We start from the raw sequence: 24,653 nt of genomic DNA, 5'->3' as shown, positions 1-24,653 counted from the left end.
CCTTGACTCCATAACCTTTCCAATTAATAAAGTACTGGAGGTTCCTCCCTACTCTACGTGAGTCAAAAATAGCCTCGACCTCATATTCCTCAGAATCTTGGATGGTTATTGGAGCGGGTTTCTTTGGCAATTTAGTGCCCGGTTCAACCGGCTTTAACAATGAAACATGGAATACAGGGTGAATTCTGAATGAAGTGGGCAATTCTTGCTTCATGGCCACTGGGTTAACCGTCTTTACCACCTTATAGGGACCTATAAATTTGGGGTTGAACTTGCGAGGACCACTAAGCGAAATGTATTTCGTGGACAGCCATACCTCATCCCCGGGTGTATAGAAGGTTCCAATCTCCTGTGTAGATTCGCTCCCTCTGTGTATCGTACTTTAGCCATCTCTAGGCTTTCTAGTGTTCTCTTACGTACCCCCTGTATTCTCTCAACCAGATCAGCTGCTGCCGGGGTTGGGCTGTCTGTAGGGATCCCTGAAGGCAATAACTTAGGGTGAAAACCATAGGAACAAAAGAAGAGGGTGGCATTAATAGAGGTATGTGGACTATTGTTGTATGGCATTTCAGCCACCCATATGAGTTCGTCCCAGTCTACTAGGGACTGCAGGACCTGATTCCTAATGTACTGTTCGAAGCATTGATTAACCCTCTCTGTCTGCCCATCTGACTGAGGGTGGTGGCTAGAGGACAGTCTAACATCTATCTGGAGCAAAGAACATAAACACCTCCAAAAATGAGACACAAACTGGGCCCCTCTATCCGAAATTAAGACAGAGGGGAAACCATGGAGGGGACTACTTGCTGCATAAACACTGAAGCCAATTCAACAGCTGTGGGTAATCCCCCCAAAGGTACAAAGTGAGCCATTTTCGTGAACAAGTCTACAATAACTATCAAGGTATTGTTCTTCTTGGTGAGTGGCAACTCCACTATAAAATCAAGTGACACTGTATGCCAAGGGCCAGGTGTAGAAGCTAGGGGCATAAGTAGCCCTACTGGGTTTTGGTGCGATACTTTGCTTTGAGTACACACATGACAAGTTTTCACAAAGGATTCTATATCTTTAAGCATAGTAGGCCACCAAAAACGTTCGCGCACTGCTTTAGTTGTCTTCTTGATTCCTGGATGGCCTGCCACGGGATGTGTATGATACCAATCCAAGACCTGTTCTTTCAACTCACGGGTAGGCAATACTACTCCTCCCTGTACGCAAACATAACCCTCTTTAGTTGAAGTTCCCTGAGAACCCACTAGGTCTTGCATGTTCACCGTGGCTTGACTTGTCTTGACCTGATTCAAGAACCCCTCTTCGGTGAGTACCCCTCCTATGATGTTCTCCCTAGGAATAATATTGGGCGGATCTACTTATCCCGTCGGCTGATCGAAACCCATTCGGGACAAGGCGTCCACCTTGCCGTTTCGTTTCCCTGGCCTATAGTGGACGGTAAACTCGTACTCACTGAAGAATTGGGACCAGTGTAATTGCCTCATGGACAGAGCTATGGCTGACTTGATATATTGGAGGTTACGGTGGTCGGTGTACACCACTGCTGGGTATCGAGCGCCTAGTAAGTATTTCCTCCACTCGAATGCCTTCTTGATTGCTAGGAGCTCTTTGTCCCCTACTGCATAATTGTATTCAGCAGGGGCAAATTTGTGGGAGTAGTGGGCTACAGGATGACACTCTCCTGACACTGGATCCACCTGCGATAAAACGCCTCCCACTGCCACTTGGGAGGCGTCCACCTCCACCACAAAAGGCAAGGCCGGATCTGGATGACGCAACACAGGAGCACTCGTAAAGGCGGTCCTCAGCAGCCGAAAAGAACGATCGGCCTCACAGGACCACAAGAATGGAACACCCTTTTTCAACAAGGCCGTAATGGGAGCAACCAGGGCTGAAAAACTCTGGATAAACCGCCTATAGAAATTGGCCAGACCCAAGAAACTTTGGATCTCTTTAATGCTACGGGGTGCTGGCCATGAGAGAACTTCTTTAACAAAAACAAGGGGGACCCAAAAGGTAGCTTTGGACCATGGGTATTAAGTATTTTCAAAAAACAAAGGTCCTAAGCTTGGAATTTTCAAAAAACAAATATATATAGACCTCAATGGGAAACTACATAGTTTTATCCTGTACCCAGCCGGGCAAGGAGTTTATTAATTTGATATCATCAAAGATTTTGAATTTGCAGTTTCACAGTAATCATATACATGTGAAGTAGGGCACAAGCCTGTACCATACTTGAAAGTAGGAGGAGGAGAATAAGGAAGAAAGAAAGTTTACATCAGGCAAGAAGTGGTGAGCAAAGCTGGGTACTGCTACACATTAGAATTGCCAGTTTTTACCCAGAGTAAATCATACATGCAGTAATATTCACAGAATTTGTGAATATTACTGCATGTATGATTTACTCTGGGTAAAAACTGGCAATTCTAATATGTAGCAGTACCCAGCTTTGCTCACCATTTCTTGCCTGATGTAAACTTTCTTTCTTCCTTATTCTCCTCCTCCTACTTTCAAGTACGGTACAGGCTTGTGCCCTACTTCACATGTATATGATTACTGTGAAACTGCAAATTCAAAATCTTTGATGATATCAAATGAATAAACTCCTTGCCCGGCTGGGTACAGGATAAAACTATATAGTTTCCCATTGAGGTCTATATATATTTGTTTTTTGAAAATTCCAAGCTTAGGACCTTTGTTTTTTGAAAAGGCCATGAGAGAATGGCATCGACCTTAGCCGGATTCATGCTGAGGCCCCAAGGAGAGACAACATAACCTAAAAAAGGGACCTTCTGAGTATGAAAAGTGCACTTCTCCAATTTACAATATAAGCGATTATCCAGTAAACGCTCCAACTCGTTCCGCACATGTTGTACATGTTCCGTCATAGAAGAAGAAAAAATCAGCAGGTCATCAATATACGCGATCACATGAACATCAAGCATGTCCTTGAGTACTTCATTTATAAAAAATTGAAATGCCGCAGGGGCATTACAAAGCCCAAAGGGCATCACAAGGTACTCAGAAAGACCGAACTTAGTACAAAAGGCCGTTTTCCACTCGTCCCCCTCCCTGACACGTACAAGATGGTAGGCACCACGCAAGTCCAACTTGGTGAAAAACCAGGCATTGCGCACTCTGTCAAGGGGGGAGGCGATGAGAGGCAAAGGATAACGGTTCTTGATGGTGACGTCATTCAGTTTCCTGTAGTCAATACATTAGCGAAGACCCCCTTCTCGCTTAGGGATAAAAAACAAAGACTAAGAAGCAGGGGAGCGAGAAGGTCGAATAAAGCCTTTCTCAAGCATGGTGTCTAAGTAGTCTCTCAAATACAAATTCTCCTTTTCTGTGAGAGCATAAACCCTACTACAGGGGATTCTTGCCCCTATCTCAAGATCAATCCGGCAGTCGTAGACACTATGCGGAGGAAGTATTTCAGCTTCCTTGGCGTCAAAGACAGTCTGTAAATCTTGATAACATGATGGTAAGTCTGAGACATTGTCATTATTCTCTATAGTGTTGGTTACCTCTTCGACAGCCGCCACTAAGGGATTCGGACAAGTAGCAGGATGAAACGTCAGTGTAGAAGATTCCCAATTTATTTCGGGATTGAGACCTCAACCAAGGGATGCCTAGGAACATCGGGAATTGTGGAGAACAGATTAAATCAAATTCTATGTCTTCTTGATGATTTGATTCTATCCTCATGTGCAGCTGTACTGTACGATGGGTTACAGGCCCAGAGACAAGAGAGCTGCCGTCTATCGTGGTGACATTACTGATTAGCTCCTTTTTTGTACAGGGTATCATGTTTTCTTTTGCCCACTCCTTATCCATGTAATTACCAGATGCACCGGAATCTATCATCACGGAAACATGCAGCCCATACTGCCCATGTGTAAGGTATGCCGACACATATAAATGATTAGTGGGTTTTATTTCGTATTCAGAGGAAGAGACTGCAAGGCCAGACCTACCCAGGATTCTCGTCTCACAGGACCCCAGGCTTTCTAGTTTCCCGAGTTCTTTGATTGAGTTGGTTTAATTGGACATGACTTTAGGAAGTGACCTGCTTTGCCACAATATAAGCAGAGTCTAAGCGTTCTGCTTCGCTGTCTCTCTTCGGGCGTCAGTGGACCCCTTACTATGCCTATCTGCATGGGCTCACTGTCCTCACAAGCCTTCTCTGGATTACTCTTTTTATCCTTGATAGTGACGTACCGAGATTCAAACTTCCCCCTCTCTTTCTTCCTTTCTGGTATTCGGTGTTCTATCTTAACGACTAAATCAATGAGATCTGTGCAGGATTCAGGTAGGTCAATTATTTGTGATAGGGCATCTTTCAAGTCGTCCCTCAGACCCCTGTAAAATAGCGTACTGCGTTTCTCTTCAGTCCAGTTGGACTCAACCACCAATCTTCGGAATGATGTTATGTATGCAACAAGATCCTGATTCCCCTGTTTAAGGCCTAATAACTCAGTATCAGAGGAATGGGTATACATATGCCTATCAAACAGTTTACGGAATTCTCTCTTGAAAGCTGGAAAACTATGCAACAGTGGATCGTCTCTGTCAACCAAAGGAATGGCCCAATCAGCCGCAGAACCACTAAGGTATGATATGATAAAAGCTACTCTGGCCTGGTCAGACGGAAAACATTGAGCTTTACATGAAAAATGCAGCTGGCATTGACTAAGGAATGCTGCACACTGGGCCGCTTCCCCGGAAAACCTCTCAGGGGGTGCTAGAGGAATGGAGGGAGGTGTAGTGACCTGCTCTACTGGTGGCCCCACATTCGATCCCCCTCTCGCGGCTCCTGTAGTCTGTTGACGCTGGAGAGTATCTACTCTGGTAGCTAAAGCCTGTGTTTCAGCCTGTAAATTACCTATCATTCCGGCGATATCCGCCAGGGAAACCGCTCCCAATTCCATGACGCTCGGGCAGAACACACCACTTGGGCTTTGCGTTCTGTAATGGTTTCCAGGCTTGTTCCGCAGGAGCGTCAGGAATCCGGAGAATAGTCCTCAGCCTTCCCCTACGACCCTTCGACTCTATCAGACTCTAGAGTATCGAATGGCACGCCAGGGGAAAACAGGGAAACAAAACAAGGAAAGGCGGGGGAAATAACAGGTCTTGACTGTGGACTTCAGTGAGGACACTTGATGAAAAGGCAGGCTGTAAGGGAAGGAAGAGATTACTATCTATACCTGGTTACAACACAGTGTATATGCACAATGCCTACATATATACGTAAACATCACCTACCACAGCTAATTGTCTGGACCTTGAAATATTGCTGGTGGGTAGAATATGGTGTTCGATTTCTGTACACAACAAGACAAAAAGATAGTAAGTACTCTATCCCACTCTATGCTAGCATGTGAAGGTAAGTGATTTGTAAATCTCACCCCGCTATTCTCTGGAGATAACTTGAAGAACATCCAATTCTATTTCAAGGCGAGGTGCACGTGTGCGAGCCTCTCCTTTGAAGTATGTACAAGATTTAATCTGCCAGAAGATATCACAATTAGTCCTCTACAACAGTAACCACACAACATATATTAAGAGAGGCAGCACAACGCGCTGTTACCGTGATTCTTAGTAGCTGAGCCTTGAAACACACCACACACTGGTCCACTCAAGTGCCCCAAACAATAGTATTCCAAAATGCCAAAGGGAAGGCTGGTGGGGTGAGTCACCCAACGGGAGACAGCTCCGGCCAGTGAACCAAGATACAGATGCAACAGGCAGCGCCCGGCCGGGCGGCGGGGAAAGACCCGGCCGCTGGGCGGAGCACCAGGAGAAGGGAAACCTGGAATAGCAGTACCCGGCCGGATGGCGGGGAAAGACCCGGCCGCCGGGCGGAGTACCAGGAGAAGGGAAACTTGGAATGGCTGTGCCCGGCCGGATGGTGGGGAAGGACCCGGCTGCCGGGCGGAGCACTAGGAGACGGGGAGTATAAACGGAACAAAGAAATAAGGAAAACAAACACGGATTGCACCAAACGTGTTTGTGCGAACTCTTAAGAAAGTAACAGAATACGCTGACACCAGATTAAAGAGCGTCAGCGTGAAAGTGTAACCGAACAAGGACGGCCACAGGTTACAGCGGAACAGAACACCCTCACGGAGGACGTAGAGAATCAAAACAGGAAACAACCGTCCAAAGAACCGGAAGTCAGGCAAATCTTACAGGGACAGAACACACGGAAGTGAGGGCTAGACGCTAGAACGCAAAGCGGCGTTCCGTTGGTGTAATGCGTCTTATATAGCGCCCAGGCGATTAGAACTACTTTTCGAGTGGGACCTCGGGGCATGACAAAGAGTCGAGCTGTGATTGGCTAACATATCACATATGTTATGTTATGTTACATACTTTTGTATTGCGCACAGCTGCCCCAGCTAAGGGGCGTCCTGGCGCATGGCAGGTAATATGCAACACCTACAGGGAACACAACAGAAGGAGAGACAGAGAGCGATTTATTAAAACAAAAGAGTTTTTAAAGCTTTACGAAAAGCTAAAAGATCATCTAGCAGCCGCATCTCTACTGGAAGCGAATTCCAGAGCTCGGCCGCTCTGACCCGGAAGGATCGGCCACCGACCCGGCACAGCCTGTATCGGGGGATCACAGTAAGTGCTTGGCCCAAAGATCTCAGGGACCGGGTAGGCACATACCAGGACAGAAGGTCCGCAAGAATTTGAGGACCCCCACCCCTCAAAATCTTGAACGCCAAACACAGCACTTTAAACTGGATTCTTGCCCTGATAGGCAACCAATGCAGTGATCTCAATGTGCCGGAGACGGAACAGGTTCGGGGTAAGCCAACAATGGCTCTCGCCGCGGCATTCTGAACGCGTTGGAGGCGAGTAACCTCAGCCAGATTGGACCCTACCAGAAGAGAGCTAGCATAGTCCAGGCGAGATAACACTGTAGCCTGGACTATCAGCTGCCTGGTGCGATGGTCAAAAAACTTCAGGACGGGACGCAACGACCGTAGGATACCAAAGCAACAGGCCGCGGTTTTCTTCGAATGGCCCACAAAACTGAGAGAGGGGTCCATCCATACTCCTAAGTTCTTTAATTCTGTGACCGGAAGGGGGGCCGGCCCTAGCTCTGCAGGCCACCACCTGTCCCCCCATAGTTCTGACCTCCTACCGACGATCATGATCTTCGTTTTCTTTGCGTTGAGCTGGAGACAGTTGTTCTTCATCCAGCTCGCCACCGCCCTAAGTCCACTCTGAAACCTGGGGGCATCCCGGTCCGCATCCCCGCTGATCGTAACCGCTAGCTGAGTGTCGTCGGCATATGAGACCATGGTCATGTCCCATTGCTTGACGACCTCAGCCAGCGGTCTCACGTATAGATTAAACAACGTGGGACTCAGCGAGGAACCTTGCGGCACCCCCTGTTTCAAAGGATGGAATTGGGACTGGAACGGTGGAACGGCAACGCTAAAGAAACGATCGTCTAGGAATGACCGGAACCACTGGAGGGCAGGGCCGCCCAGCCCAATCTCCTCCAGGCGATGCAACAGGATGGGATGCGAGACAGTATCAAACGCGGCGCTCAGATCTAATAAAACGAGCGCCGCTGTCTGCCCCGCATCCATCACCGTGCGAAGATGTTCAGCCATGGAGAGAAGGGCGGTCTCCGTGCTGTGACCAGCACGGAACCCGTTCTGGGTGGGGTCCAAGATGTTAGCATGGATAAGGTGGGCCGAAAGAACTTTGTTGACATGGGCCTCCAACACTTTGGTCGGCCACGGGAGCAAGGAGATAGGCCGAAAGTTTTCAGGTTTATCTGGGTCCAGAGAAGGTTTCTTTAAAATGGGAGAAACCACCGCCCGCTTCCAGCTAGCGGGTACCGTGCCTGACTCCAACGAGATGTTAATCAAGGAGTGTACCACGGCCCGTCCCACGAACGACTGATCTCTAAAAAGAGTCGATCTGAGCGGATCAGCGGGGGACCCCGATTTAACCTGCTGAGCCAAGAGGTCAAACCCCTCAGATGTCAACGGGGGCAGCACGTGCAAAGTGGTATCTCCATAGATGTTAATCGGAGACTCAACTGGAGGCCCTGTATAGGGGAACGTCTTATAGATGTTTTGGACCTTTTCCAGAAAAAACAGAGCAAGGGCCTCACAGTGAGTGGTGGAACCAGTCGTCGAGGCACAGGCTCGCGCACTGATTGGTTCATGTGACTAAGGCAAGCTTACAGCTGATTGGCTTATCCTGAAAGGCAGTAATTCTATTGGTTGAGCAGAATATCGACGTAGATGAACCTGATTGGCTTGTTGGTGAGTTTCGCGCACAGATTGGTTGGTGTTGCGGAATAACACGGAAGTGGTTACGATCTTTTCCAAAGTAAGGGAAATAGTTTTAAAACACAGATTATTATTACATGAAAGAGAAAGAGAAGCTTTCATGGTTTCAGAAATTGAAAAATAAACTTAAACCTGACAAGAAAATTGCAACGCGAGGTGGAAAATTAATTCATAAGTACAAACACCTGCAGCGTATATGTTGGGTGAATATGGTTATCATACATGTCTTTGGATTGAGAATTGGATGGAGTACACTTAAAATGATGGTGTATTAGCATGGCCAGAAGATGGATCTTTTAACATAGCAGTTTTGAAAAACTTAAGAGAAAAGATGATGAAACTTGTACCAAAGCCTAGACCTACTCAATTTGAAGCACTAGTTGAATGGGAGGATGAAATGTTTGAGTTACAACGAGAAAGTAGAGGAATATCAAGGAGAGGAGGACTAGATCTTAATAGAGAAACACATCAAGATAGCATGCGTCGATGGAGAAGTGCAGACATGTGTGATGGTTTATACCCAGTGAGACCAATTGATGAGGTAACTGGACAAAAATGTACTCAAAAGAGAAATATTATTGAAGAAAATGAGTCAGAAGATGCAGTGCTAGAAGAAATGTATACTAGAAAACCGCCACCTTATCAACCAGTTTGTTCATGGACTTCTCCAAGTGCCCCTCCAAGAGAAATTATTGAGGAGGCATCTCCTAAAACAAATCCTGATCATAGAAAAACACCTGAAAGAGTAGAAACAAGATGTAGTTCAAATTTATCAGGTGAGAATAGAAATTATGCTGTAACACCAGTCCATAGAAATGAAACTCCAGTTTATAATAATGAAACCCCAGTTCAGAGAAATGTAACCCCAAATGGAAAAAGAAAAGAAAGGTATGAGGAATTACCAAGTACCTCAGAAAACATTCGTTCTACGAATGAATTAATACTGCAGTTGACTAAAACCATGGAAGCAGTAACAGTACCAGTAACAGTCGGACCTGTTCTTCCAGTATTTGATTAAAAAGAAATTAGACATTCAGCTTGAACTGTTCCATTAAATTCAGAAATACAGAGGGTGACTGAAAAATGTTATTCAGATTTGTCTGAGATTCCTCGAGAAAAATTAATGATGCCTGACTTAACTTTTAATCAAAGTTTGACAAGTAAAACTTCATCTGGTGCAGAATCAGACTCTGGAAGTCCGGAAAAGAGCCTGAATAAAATAGATTTAGCACAAACCCCAGAATGTAAATTACTTGACGTTGCAAAATTGAAAGCAGATATTGAGCAATTAATAATTGGAACAATTGGAACTGACAATTTGAAGCTATATCAGGATGATGAATTATTGTTTATTTGCAAAAGAATAACTTGGAAAACGAAAATTAAATATGATCAACTAGAGGAGATGGCCTTGAATTAGAAGTAGATTTGAGCAAGCAAAATATTATGCAGAAACATTACAGGGTGGATTTCTCTGAAAAAGATATTGAAAACATGAATACCACAGGAAGAATGATTCATATAAAAGACTTAATTGTGGTTTTGAGAAAATGGGGTGATTTAGCTAAATGGAGAGTGAAATGGACTAAGAAAAGAGAAGAAGACAGAACAAGCTTAGCTTTTCCTGTCAGAGAAAAGGAAGAGGAGGTAGTAAATGAACTTCCAATGAGAGAAATTCCGGGAGGAGGGTATGTGCATGTCCCATGGACAAGGCAGAACATTTTAATGTTCACAAATGATTTTCCTCGATTAAGAGAAAAACCTGCAGATTTGTGAAAGTCTCAAAAAAGTTTTATGGGTTGATCTTGATGGATTCTTTGACATAGTTGTTCCATCAGATCTTTGGGCGGAATGCAAAATTTCTGTAGATTGGCCCAAGGAAGAATTTGCTCGAGATAGAATAACAGGTGCTCCTTCAAAAGAGGTAATGAGAATGTATGATAAGGTAATTGTATTTTTGAAAAACAAGATTCCCCCAAAAGAGAGAGACTGGGTTAAAATAGATGGAACAACCCAAGAGCCAAAACAATCAGTTCATTCATTCTATGAGAGACTACTGTTGGTATTTAAACAATACAGTGGTTATGAAAATTTAAGTGAAAAGGATATGAGCCATTTTATATACAGATTTGTATATGGCTTGAGACCTGAAATTGGTGAAATGATAAGAACTGGAATAGTTGGTTGTCAATCAAACTCAGTAGATGAGATTCTGAGAAAAGCACAATACTGTAGTGATGAAATAGATGCTAAACAAAAGAAGCTAAAAGAAAAAGCTAAGTGGGCACAGGTAAAAGTGGCTGAACAACAGTTAGCAACCGTAGGAAATAAAAATGTTGACCAGAATCAAGGAAAATTCAAAGGTAATTATAATAAGCCAAAAGTGATGGGTAATATAGAAGAGTTAAAACAGAAACTCCCATGTTTTAATTGTGGCGAAATTGGACACTGGAAGCGCAAGTGTAAGAATCCGCCCAGAAATTATTTTAAGCAACAGGTACAGCCACAGGTAGTGAATCAGCAAAGTCAGATACCACAACCGCCACTTCCAAACTGTGTAAATGTGCAGAGATACAGTGCAGAAACAGGATTCACCGGAGGTGAACAGGTAAACAGACCACCAAGAGTGAATGTGTCGAACGTGTCACAACAATATTGGTTGAAAGAAGATGGTGGGAGTGAATCGGATGATTACTTCTGACGGTGCCCGAGAGAGGAGGAAGAGTGTGTGCTTGGAGCCACTCTTGAGGTAGATCAGTCTGGTCCATTTGTAAATGGTAAAGTGAATGGTGTAGAAATTACTTTCCTAGTGGCTACTGGTGCTACCCGTTCTACTGTTAGATCAGTGGAAATAGAAAACCTGCCTCTCGCCGGGGACAAAATCCAAGTAGTAGGTGTAGCTAATCAGCAAATTAAAACAGATTTAACTGAACAAGTTGAAGTTGAAATAGGTAAATTTAAAGACATGCATAGATTCATAGTTTATGATAGCAGTCCTGTAAATCTTTTAGGTAGGGATATTCTTTGTAAGATGAATTGTAAAATATATTGCTCACCGGATGGTATTGAGCTACAAACTCCAGAAGAAGATGGGCTTTACAAATTAACAATGTCAATGGTTGAGGCAGAAGAAAGTAAACTATTTCCTGTGTTTGATAAGAATAATCTACCTGAAGAATTAAAAGACACAGTGAATGTTAAAATTTGGGATTTCACAGGAGATGAAATGGGTCTGATGAAAAATGTAGATCCAGTAAAAATATCAGTAAAACAAGGAGCAGATTATCCAAACATTCCACAGTATAAAATGAAAGCAGAAGTGATTGAGGGAGTTATTCCTGTAATAGAGAAATTCATAAACTAAGAGAAATTGAGAGTAGTCCATGTAATTCACCGATTATGGGAATCAAAAAGCCAAACAGTACTTTCAGGATTGTTGAAGACCTGAGAAAGGTTAACAAACTTGTTATTCCATGATGCCCAGTTGTGCCAAACCCAGCGGTAATTTTATATCAAATTCCGTATGATGCAGAATGGTACACAGTTATAGATTTATGTAATGCATTCTTTACTGTTCCATTGCATCCAGAAAGCCAACAAATTTTTGTGTTTAGGTTCAAAGAGCGTATCCTAGCATGGTGTCGAATCCCTCAAGGGTACACCGAAAGTCCATCTATTTTTAATCAGTTGTTAAAGAAATCCTTGGAAAATCTAGATTTACCTGGAAAATCTGCATTGGTGCAGTATATTGATGATCTCCTTGTGGCTGCAAAAACGAGATAATTGTGTAACAGATACCATTATTCTTTTAAATCATCTGGCAGATGAGGGACATAAAGTATCACCTGCAAAATTACAGTTTTGCAAACAAGAAGTAAAATATCTTGGTCACAGAATTGCAAAGGGAGTCAGACAAGTGACAACAGAAAGAATAAAAATGATTCAAGCAATGCAACCTCCAAAAACACAGAGACAGGTTAGAATGTTTCTAGGAATGGTTGGTTATTGTCGCCAATGGATTAGTGGATTCTCAGTAATTGCAAAGCCACTACAGAGATTGACAAAAGCAGACATAAAAGACCCGATTAGCCTAACAGATACTGAGTTAGAAGCTTTTGATCCGTTAAAAAGAAGTTTGTGTGAAGCTCCAGCATTGGGTATGCCTGACTATGAGAAAGAGTTTGAGCTGTATTGAAGTGAAAGAGAAGGATGTGCATTATCAGTTCTGATTCAGAGACATGGAAGACTGAGAAAGCCAATAACATATTTCTCAGCTGTTCTTGACCCTGTTGCAAAAGCATTACCAGGTTGCTTAAAAGCAGTAGCTGCAACCAGTGTGAGTATGGAACAAAGTGAAGGAATAATAATGGGATTTCCTGTAAAAGTATATGTACCACACTCAGTTGATATTCTCCTCACAAGAAGTAGAACACAACATTTGACAAACAGCAGGTTAACAAAATATGAAAAGGTTAGCCTCGGTTCAGATAATGTCTCAATTGCGAGATGTGAATTTAAATCCTTCAACATTATTACCTGACACTTCTGAAACAGAAATTAGAGATGAGGTTGTTGATCATGAGTGCCTGGATGTATTAGAATACTGCACTAAACCCAGACAGGACATAAAAGATGTCCCATTAGCCGAATCAGATTATGTTCTATTTGTTGATGGTTCATGCTTGAGAACAGAAGAAGGTGTTTTGAATGCAGCATATTCAGTTTGCACAGTTGCAGATGTAATTGAAGCTTCATGTCTCAAAGGAATTCGTTCAGCTCAAGTAGCAGAATTGATTGCTTTGATTCGTGCATGTGAATTGGGAAAAGAGCTAAAAGTAACCATAGTGACGGATAGTCATTATGGATATGGCGTAGTCCATGACTATGGCCAGCTCTGGTCTCAAAGAGGTTATTTAACTTCTACGGGATCACCAATCAGAAATGCACAATTGATCAAAAGACTGATCGACGGAATTCAACTTCCAGAAAAAATTGCAGTTGTAAAGTGCACAGCACATAAAAAAGGAGAGGATTACATAACAAAAGGAAATTCATACGCTGACACAATAGCAAAATTCTGTGCTAAAGAAAATATGGCAATTAATGGGGAAAAAGCAAATGAACATGTTTTGAACTCACTTATGCTAACATCTGTAGTTGAGACTTGGCAGGGAGTAAAACAGTTGCAAGATGAGGCACATGAAGAGAAAAACACATGGTTAAAAGCAGGATGCAGACAGAGAGAAGAAGATGAAGTTTGGGTTTACAAAGATGACAGACCAGTAATGCCCGATAGCATGATTTCTGACATGGCACGCATGTATCATGGTCCAGGACATATTGGCATTACCTTCAAGAGGTACCAACGGATAGAGCGGTGCCTCCTTTTTCCCTGAGCCGTTGCCAGGTGAGGTGAGGTAGCCTCCTTATAAATTCTAGATACCTCCAGGTATATGGTTTTTTACAGAGGAAGGATCGTACACTCCACACGACAGGTGATTTGGTTGTATCGTTTCCCACCACTTCTAATTTGACCATAGCGCGCTGATTCATCTGCTGCTGCATTGCTCGTTTTAACTAATTTTAATCACTTGTACTATTGCGCGCTCGCGCTGACGATTTCTGGCGCTAGGCGCTATCCCTTTTCTCCTCGTTTTTTGGGGGCAATATTTAGCTTAGTTTCTCACCTTGCACCATAATTGGATTTCACCCCGCATTTTGCGGGACTCAGGGCGCTTCAGGGCGTCTTAGGGCTCGTGGGGACATCTCGTCGCGGCGATTTCAGCCGCCATCTTAGGTGAGGGAACCAGGTGAGTGCCGAATAGCGGGCGCCATCTTGGTTGGGGGGCTAGTGCTTTCATTGCAGGACTCCCGTGTGTACGGCTATATAAGATGTCTGATCTTCAAGCGCGCATCGTAGGCGCGCAGCGGCTGCGCCGGCGGGGCGCCGGAGGTGCGCCAGAGGTAAGCCCGTTTGCGCCCGTTCGCGCACAGGATGCGCCGGAAATACTGCCTCTTCGTGTCGAGCCGCTCTGTCATATTCCTGTGATGAACTCATAAGCCTGAACTCCGGCACTATTCCCAGTATCCAGCCTGATATCACCGGTAGGCACCTAGAATCCTTGTCCTGTGGCCTGCTGAATGTGAGATCTCTCAGCAAGCACTGTGATGAAATTGCGTTACTTATTGAGTCTTATGACTTAGACATACTCCTCATGACAGAGACTTGGACTAGAGTGAACAGCATGGTGGAATTGGGTATAGCTTGCCCTCCCGGCTTCAAAATAATACACAATCCTAGGGTGGGGGCCAGAGGAGGAGGAGTCGGGCTAATTTTTAGGGAGACATTAGACTTCTCCCAGCTCGACATTAAGGCTATCCCTGGGTGTGAACTTTTGGGCTTTTCCCTAAATGGTCAGGGAGGTGTGTTATATACTGGGCTGCTGTGCTACAGACCCCCGGTTAGTGCACTGCCTGTTGTGTCTGAGCTCATTGATCTAATTTACGATCGATCTTACACTCATACAAGGCTTATGGTGTTAGGGGATTTTAATTTATGGCCGGATGGACCGACTGACGCTGCATTCGTAGAGTTGGTCCAGGCATGCCGCAACATCCAGCTACAGCAGCTCGTACTCTCCCAAACCCACTCAAAGGGTCACATTCTTGATCTGATCTTCACTGACGTACGTCAAGTGATTTTACAGGATATCTTACCCCAGTGTTGGACGGATCATTCGCTCGTCCTTTTTTCTCTCTCACTTACTGCCGCCTCAGTGAAGAAAGGCACTGTGGGAGTCACTAAGGTGGGTAGACAATGGTCTAAACTCCTTAAACAGTCAACTCTGCCTACTCTGCTTTTGGATGGTCTCATCTTGGGAGACAGTGTGGACGTGAGCTATGAGACCCTTTGCCAGCGAATTCTGGCTTCACTGGATTCTTTGGTCCCGTTGCGAAAAATTAGAGTTAGGACCAATCACGCCATGCCGTGGTATTCAGGGGAACTCCGGCAGCTCAAACTCCAGTGTAAACGGCTGAGCGTGCCTGGAGAAAGCAGTACCTTGAATCAGACAGAGCCCTTTTCAAACAGGCATTGGCGACCTTTAAAGCTCAGATCAAGCTCGCCAAAGCTAGATTCCTAGAGGAATCGCTGTTGGCAGCTGCAAACAAGTCTCAGGCCCTTTTTAAGATCGTTAAAGACCTGTCGTGTCCTACCTGTAGTGAAAATGACATCCCTGCCTCCCAATATCTTTGTGATTCGTTGGCACAGGCCTTTGAGGACAAGATTGCCACCATCTTGAACAATCTTGCCGCCTCATCTGACTCTGCTTCGCAAGCTTTGCTTATTCCCACTCCAACTGTTACCACTGAGAAGGGTGTTAAGCTAGCCCGGCTGAACAACTTTCCTCTGCCGTCTTTTGAGGACTTTTGTGTATTGGCTGACGGCGTTTCCTCGGGCTCGCCGCTTGATCCCCTTCCACACAAATTTTGGAAACTGTTCCGGGAAGAGCTCTTTCCCCCACTTTTTTCCATCTGTTGTCAGTCCCTCAGGTCTGCACGGGTCCCGGATTGCTGGAAGCTGACTGTGGTTTCCCCACTCCTAAAGAAGGAAACTTTGGATCTCACTTGCCCAGCTAATTATAGGCCTATTTCTCTACTTCCATTCCCAATTAAGATTCTAGAGAAACTGGCCTCAAAACATCTTTCCAGCTTTCTTGAGACCAACGATTGCTTGGATGTGGCTCAATTTGGTTTTAGACCAGCCCATGGGACGGAGTCAGCTTTGGTGACTGTTCTAGACGATCTTCGGATGCGTGCCGACCAGGGTCGAGCAGCCTTTCTAGTGCTGCTCGACATGTCGGCCGCGTTCGATACGGTCAGCCACACGATCTTGATCAGGAGACTGGAGGAGGTGGGGGTATCTGGCTTGGCCCTTGACTAGCTGGTGTCTTACCTTGGTAACAGGCACCAGGTGGTGGCCCTGCCACCCTTTAAATCCAACATTAGAAGGGTTGGACAGGGTGTGCCTCAGGGGTCGGCCATCAGCCCTATTCTATTCAATCTCTACCTCCGTCCCCTGGTCAAGTTGATAAAATCTTTTGGCATAGCAGTCACCAATTATGCTGACGAAAACCAACTTATCTTCTCATTTGAGGGTAAGGATGCTGTGTCACAGGAGGTCTTCCACCGTTGTATGATCACCACGGCGGAATGGCTGAGCCACAATTCCATGCAATTTAACAGCTCCAAAACCGAGGTGTTGCACTACTCCATGGATCGCACCCCTAGGCCTCTTCCACAGGATTTTTGGCCTCCTTCTTTTCAGGGCACTAGTCTACCGGCTGAATCCGTTCAGAACCTGGGAGTGATGTTCGGTTCCAGCCTGCAGCTGGACGTGTCCGTGAACAAAACGGTGGCCACCTGTATGGCACTGCTTTGCACGTTACGGAAGATTCTACCCATGCTCCCTGTGCAGGTCAGGCCAGAGGTAGTGCGGAGTATCATCTTAAGTAGGCTTGACTACTGTAACGCACTACTTCTAGGGGCGCCCGTGACCTTGGTGGGAAAGTTGCAGCGCGTACAGAATTTTGCCGCCAAACTGGCCCTGTCGCGCCGACGCGCTGACTCTTCTGCTATGGCACTCAGAGACCTTCACTGGCTGCCAGTCCCTCAGCGGATCGATTTTAAAGCTCTGTGTTTGGTATTCAGGGCTCTCCATGGACAAGGTCCTTCCCCATTGCAGGACTTGTTCTCCTGGTATACCCCATTCAGATCTCTCCGCTCGGCCTCGGCTTGCTTGGTAGTGGTGCCCAAGATCCTGAGGTCCCGGATGGGAGGTCGGTCCTTTAGGTTCACCGCAGCGAGACTGTGGAATTCTCTTCCGTTGTGTTTGAGAGGCATGGGAGATCTCCCTTCCTTCAAGAAAGCCTTAAAAACACACCTTTTTCCGAGAACAATGTAAACGGACCAGTAGCTGCAAACATCATGTATGGGTTATAACAGTCTAAAGCGCCAGGATACCCGTTGGGTGACAGCCATTGCGCTATACAAGTATGCCAATAAATACATACATACATACATTCAATGATCAGATTATTTAAGCAAACATGGTACAATCCAAAATTCAGTATAATTGCAGAATCACTTTGTCAGAGATGTTTAATCTGCCAACAGATTAACCCAAACAGAAAAACTGTTGTGAGCATGGGAACCATAGGACGGGAGGGTGGTCCATTTACAAGGTTACAGCTTGACTTCATTGACATGCCACCTCACAACAAACTCAGAAATGTTGTGGTGATAGTCTGTTTGTTTTCAAGATGGGTGGAAGCATTCCCCACACGCCGCAATGATTCAATTACTGTGGCAAAATTACTTTTGAGAGAAATCATACCAAGGTATGGATTTCCTGTGACGGTCGAGACAGATCGTGGCACACATTTTGAAAACAGATTGCTACAATTGGTTTGTGAAGCTCTAGACATAAAGCAAAAACTGCACTGCGCTTACAGACCAGAAGCATCAGGTGTTGTTGAGCAAGTGAATGGTACAATAAAAAACAGAATAGCAAAAATGTGTTTAGCTACAGGAATGAAGTGGACTGACGCACTTCCACTTGTTTTGATGTCTTTGAGAAGCATTCCAGATAGAAAAACAGGTTTGAGCCCTCATGAGATACTTATGGGTAGGATCATGAGGCAAGCATTTGTTATTGATAGCATCATAATGGATTACTGTAAAAATCTATCTGATGTGGTGACTTCTGTGTTCCATCAGGTGGGAACTGAAGTAATTACAAAAGAGAAAGAACAAGCACATGATCTGTTACCTGGAGACTGGGTGAGGACAAAAGTTCACCGAAGAAGAAACTGCCTAGTACCAAGGTGGCAGAAGGCAAGACAGGTGATATTAGTCACAACAAATGCAGTTAAGTGTAAGGGATTGAAAAGATGGATTCACGCTAGCCACACAATACGAGTGCCAGCACCTGAGAATCCTGACGAAGGTGATACAACTGCTGATTCAGATTCAGAAGAAGAACCAGAAAGAAATCGAAATCCAGATTCTGAAGATCGACAGGAAAGTCGACATCTGGAGGATTCAAATGCGAATGAGGCATTGAATGAAGAGATTGTGATACAAGATTCTGAAGACAATGAAAATGTTGAAGATCTGTTAGATCAAGAAGCAGAAAAAGAAGCTGAAGAAATAGTGATTTAAGATCAAGATCAGGAGAGTATTGAAAAGCAGATTGGAAGCTCTGGAAGCAGGAACGAGAGTTCTGAAACTGGGAAGTTGGAAGTAATTGAAGAAGAAGAAGAGAAAGAAGTTCCGAGTACCAGCTATAAGGATGATGTTCCTAACAGAGTGAAATTGCAGAGTAAAGAAATACCTGAATCTAGAGAAGAATCTGATACAATTAAACTGATTATTAATGAATCAGCTGAAAAACACAGAAAGTGAAACTGATGAAAGTGGAGATGAATCGAAGGTGAAGAGATCAAGGAAAAGAGCTTGGAGAGTGGAATATAATTCAGTGGAACCGATAAGTAAATTATCAAGAAAGGGAGATAGTTGGCCAGATGAAAACAAAGGCCTAAAGTTTAAATTAGCAAAGGAGCAAGTTAATGAGATCAAAAGTCAAAAAGAAGAGTCAAAGAAAGTTCAAGCAGGCAAGAGAATAGAAGTGATAAATAGCAGAGCAAAAAGAGTAATAAAACCAAATCAGAAGTACAAGTCACCTGAGTGAACTTCTATAATCATTCCTCCAGTAGTTGAGGTAGTCAAAGTAATTTTGAGGATGCAAGTGATAATGATTGATTTCATTCATTAGGTGACACAAGGTTGAAGAAATTGTGTTAGGTGACACAAGGTCGAAGAAATTGTGTTAGCTGGAAAACACATTGCTGTATGACATAAGGTCGAAGAAAAGCTGTTAGAAAATAAAATAATTTATTTTAAAAAATTAAAAAAAAGAGGGGAGTATATTCAGTAATTTTTAATTTTTATTTTTAGGGTTCTTGTTTGTAGGTAAAGATGCCTTCTTATAATAATAACTCGAGATGCTCAATATTTAGAAGATGCTGCAAAATGTCTTCAATATGTGTAATCTTGATAATTTTAGTCTGGTTAATTCTAGCTGTCATTTTTCCTTTTGGAGTAGATAAAGAAATGTATAAAACTAATATGACTAGTAAAGTTGTGGTTAATCATGATGTAGTTGACAAGACTAATAGAATCATTGTGCACAAACCAGAAATTCATCAAGATAGATCTGTAGGAGATTTTTCTAGTAATAACTTTTCTAGACTTTTATCTGAATATGTTAAGGTGATGGATGCAAAAGATTGCTATATTTGTGTAAAATTACCTACTTCTGTGGTGTCTGAAGGCATAACCTACAATATGCTTCCTCTTACTTATGGCATTATCTGTAGTGTAATAACTAGTTTGTTTTATCAAACTGGTCGTTTGGAATATTATTACACTGATTTTGATGAAATTTTTGCAAATTTAAAGGTTGTAGATAGCTTGAATAAAGTGAAACATGCTAAACAGATGAGGGAATGTTTCCTAGTAACTAGTGAACTCACTTATGAGTATGCTTTTAGAAACAATTTAACATGTAAATTGAAAGCAGAAGAAAAGTCGTTCTTAAATTTGGTGGAAGAGAGAAGGGCAATTTACAAGCGAAATGACATGTTGAAACATACTAAGTCAAAATTCTGGCAAATGGAAGATGAAAAACTTAATGGTAGAATTGAGAATGTTGCAATTAACATAGATACACTTGTTAGTGGAAAATTCTGTATTAGAAGAGATAATACTTTGTTTGATAATTATTTTGTTGGTGCAAGTCAATGTGAAGATACTTATCGTATAATAGGGGGATGGGGATTTAAAGGGGGCAAAGATCTAATTTTTCCTGGGATCTATTTTGTGTGTGGGAACAAAGCTTATTACAATCTCCCTGACCACTGGTATGGTACATGTTATATAGGTTTCGTTTTTCCCAAAAATTTCCATGTTGATAGAAATGCAGGGTTCATTTGAAATTAGCAATCATCGGAATAGATTTAGAAGGGAGAGCTTTTCAGAAATATTGGGAGACATATTTGGTGCAGTAAGACCTATGGTGGGTATAACCCTGAATTCAGTTAAGATCAGAAAAATGTCTACAATTGTTGATAGATTGTCAACTGATACTGCAAATGGTTTTCAATTAGTGAATACAGAGCTTATTGCCATGAGAACTATGGTAATGCAAAATCGTCTTGCTTTAGGCATATTACTAGCAAAAGAGGGTGGAATCTGTGGAATTTTGCATGTCCAGCATTGCTGTACATATATCCCAGACAAAAGTCAGAATATAGAAATGTATATTAGAAATATAACTGAATTACATGAAGAAGTAGAACCTTTAGAAGATGATAGTTTTTCAGAACGCTTAAGTAAAAGATTTTTAGCTACACTGGTTTCAAGAGATTGGTAGTTCAATTATAGGTAAAATAGTTTTCCCTTTAATAGTCATAGCTATAGTGATACTTTTGTTAAAAATTAGTTGCATGATACACAAGAGAAGAAAACGTAATGGAAAAGAAAATAATTTGCAAACTTAGAAAGGAAATAGAATTAGAAGAGTTTCGAAGAGCTCAATATGAAAGTTGCAGAAAAGTAAACAAATCTAAACTCTAGAAATACTAACATTAAGAAAGTCCAAAACATGTTCAAAGGTTGAAAAATTATAACATTTTGGGTATTTGGTGATTTTAAAATCACCAGATGAGGGAGTTGATGAAGCAAGGCGCAGAACAATAATTTGTTCAAACTTGCGAAGTTAATCTCCCATAATCATAACTGAACTAATATGCTTGTGGTGAAGATACTAATCAACATAGTATAGGAGTTTTTGCATCGCTACACGTGGGATAACTAATGTGCTTTATGTTGCAAATGCGAAGAGAAAAATAATAAACTAATCTTGTCTATTGTCTTTGTCGGTATTAAATGCGGCTGTTTAACTAATGGCAAGTGCTTATTTTGGGTGCTTATGTTATGTCTTTCTGTGTCAAAAAGCAAAAAAAGAGTTCCTGCAGTTCCTAAAGGTAAGGTAGATATAATGCTGCTTATATGTGCTTCAGCTAGGTAACATAATTAACGGGATTAATTAGTAAAGGGGGTGGGTAACAGAATGGGTCTCAATTCTTTAATTAATTGATGTCTTGTGTTTGTTTGATAATAGTTTCCAAAGTGAGGCCTAATGGTGGTTCAGCTTGTCCAGAGCAAATCTTGCACATGCGCTGCTGTGAAGACTTTTACTGCACAAACATCATGTTATTTGGAAAAGCTGTTTTTCAGCTGAATTAAATGTGCTCTCTGAGAAAAAGGCTCAAGGACAGGAACTCGTATCTGCCAAGGCTAGTTAGCGAATATGTAAAACTCAAGGAAAGTATCATTCTTGAGGAAGCAGAAAGTTGTGGAAGCAAGAGACAATAGGGCTTATGTAAAAGCCTGATCTTGGTGAAGAGTCGGACATGACTTCATACCTTATCGTGGACTGACACTGCACAGCCAATGAGAAGTCTGGATTTTCATGAAAAGATGTAAATTGTAGAAAGTTTAGCTAGAAAGAAAGGTATAAAACCGGACACTTGGAGCAGAGAAAAAACTCTTCTTTCCGATTCCTGATTGACGTGACGTGCTGTCAGACTTTTGGCGCACGCAAGGACAGCAGATTTTAAATGATTTTTCCTTTCTAGGTGGAGTGAGATTCAGACAGGGAAATAGATTTAGCGAATGGAAACTGTTAGTTTGCTAATAATGCATGTTTCTGAGCTTGCTTTAAAAATGTTCAGTTTATTAATTCATTTCCTCACTAAAATGCTGCTTTCTTGATTGCTTATAAAATAAAGATTTTTAAAACGTAAATGCTTTTCCTTATGTTAATAAAGTTAATAAAAAATAGATTTGTAATTACAAGCTGGTCTTGATTATTCATGATCTAGTTACCATCAGTAGATTCAATCGCCTAAGTGGCTTGATTAAAAATATGTGATGTTTAAAACCATGGTGATAATAGATAAATCTGCAGTTGTATATAAATTTGTAGATAATATGTGATTAGATTCTATTAATCAGGCCACCTGATTCAGACGCTCAAAAATTGTCTCATTGGTGTTATGGGCCGTTATTAGTGATTCATGATTAATGGTGAGTATTGAGGTAGTGTTATTGAGACAGTTTTACAATAGGAGCGCTGGATCACAGTCCTACAACATGAAGTGTGCTTTGTTCAACAGGCAAACCAAGGATTGTTACCTATGCTAACAAACAGTAAAAACATTTGTAACAATTATACCTTGTCCGTAGCTATGCCCCTTGCCTATCTTTAATTTGGAAACATCGAATACAATAATACAAGAATAAATTACTTTGTGCTGTGTATGTCATACAAATTCATCATAACAAATACAACCTAAAACATTTTAGGAGTGTAACCAGGAATTCATGTCTGCATCCATTCTTTTATAGGAACCCATATTATATGTTTACTAAGACATGGATCATTTTGTATCATGGACGTTTCTAAACCACATAGAATTATGAACTCCTACCACCATGCCCTGGGATCCAGGGGATCTTCTTGGAGCCACCCTAGTTCTTCCTAATCGTGCAATATTAATGGCAATAAAATATATTCCTATTTTAGAAGGAGGCATCCTAGGTGAATGATCCAGTATAATCAATTTTACTTACCAAACTATATTGGTTATCATTCGGCAATTCAGTTGATAAAATACCAAATTCTAATAATTCTGGATAGAGCAACAGGTAGCAAAAGTGTGTGATATCTACCGCCAAGCTCTGACATCAAAAACACTTAGGGGCATATTATCAAGTAAGGGCGTAACATTATCGCCGCTTTTATCGGCAGGAAACTGCCGATAAAGCGGCGATAATGGGCTTGATAATATGCTATATGAATTCCAATTGAAGCCCACGTTAGATGTCTTCACATCTAACATGGGCTTCGATTGGAATTCATAGAGCATATTATCAAGCCCATTATCGCCGCTTTATCGGCAGTTTCCTGGCGATAATGTAACGCCCTTACTTGATAATATGCCCCTAAGAGTTCTCTCTAGGCCCCCATTTATAAAATCGATAAGGAGCATAATATAGATTATTTAATAGCTTAAAACTTTATACTCTGATGCGTGACACATTAAGGATTGATTGAGACAGCAAGTTGCTCTGCCTAAATTCATCTGTTGAACCCTCACTACGGAGATGTCTTCAGCAGCACAGATACTAAAAATGGAACGATATAGAGAATATTAGCATGGTCCCTGCGCGAGGATGGCACCCAAATTCATGAAGCGTTCTATATTTTGAGGCGATACGAGTAACTCAGCCAAATATTGAATGATCGCTCTGCTTGATATTGATATCCATGCACTATGCCAGTCTGATACTAGAAGATCTCTTTGCATGGGCAAAAAGCCTGGCGCTTATCTCCTGCAATCAAACAAGATTTCACGCAGGGCAGGGTACATCATCGAATCTAGCTGCCCTCGTGATGTGCTGGAAAAAGCCTTCAGACCAAAAACCGCCCTGTATGGTAGGTTTATTGATTCTAAGGCTGCATTTGACAGAGTTTCCAAAGATCTACTCTGGCAGAAATTATCCAGCGCTGAGATGCCATACCACTTAATGAGTGCCATCCAACCATTGTACTGTAAACATGTCTTTGCATGAAGATTGGAGATGGCACCAAGCTCTCCCGGAAATCTATATGTTAGTTGGACTGCAGCAGGGGTGCTTTCTTGCCTCCCTGCTATTCAACATCTATATATCAAGCTTGTCTAGATACTTAGCCATGCTTAATGTCCATGCGCAAAAATGCGGGGGCATGCTCTTACTCACATTTTGTATGCCAACAATCTGCTTGAAATCAGCATGAGCCCATGGGAGTGCAACGACCCTTAAATGCCTTTTTTGCTTTCACATACAGGAACAAATTTGAAATCAACCCCACGAAATCAAAAGTTGTGAAGATTAGGAAGAAGTTTAGCACACCCGGCTCTTGGCACATCAGTGGAATGCGGCTCACATGTGATACACAATATAAATATCTCAGAGTAATATTCAGTGCCAGGGGTATCTTTGTACAGCATATGAAGGCAATGAAATGCAGTAGCGGGTAGTGACATTTGAAAGTGGTGTGCCGTAAACATTGGGCATGATTTTTATATAGCTAGCGATGTGAACCAGTTCTCTGGACAAACCTGGCATCCGGGGGGAGTCCCTCTC

General features: G+C 42.6%; 1 non-coding gene across 1 annotated transcript; it reads left to right on the top strand.

Annotated features, from left to right (window-relative positions):
* The first annotated feature begins 23,630 nt into the window (after positions 1 to 23,630).
* On the top strand, positions 23,631 to 23,734 carry LOC144826715 (U6 spliceosomal RNA). The gene has a single exon (XR_013609909.1). It is a non-coding gene; the product is annotated as a U6 spliceosomal RNA (small nuclear RNA).
* The last annotated feature ends 919 nt before the right edge of the window (positions 23,735 to 24,653 follow it).

Source organism: Lissotriton helveticus, chromosome 3_2 (genome assembly GCF_964261635.1).
Source record: "Lissotriton helveticus chromosome 3_2, aLisHel1.1, whole genome shotgun sequence".
Classification (NCBI taxonomy): Eukaryota; Metazoa; Chordata; class Amphibia; order Caudata; family Salamandridae; genus Lissotriton; species Lissotriton helveticus.
The sequence above is the reverse complement of the archived record's forward strand: the minus strand, read 5'-3'. Positions and strand labels throughout refer to the sequence as shown.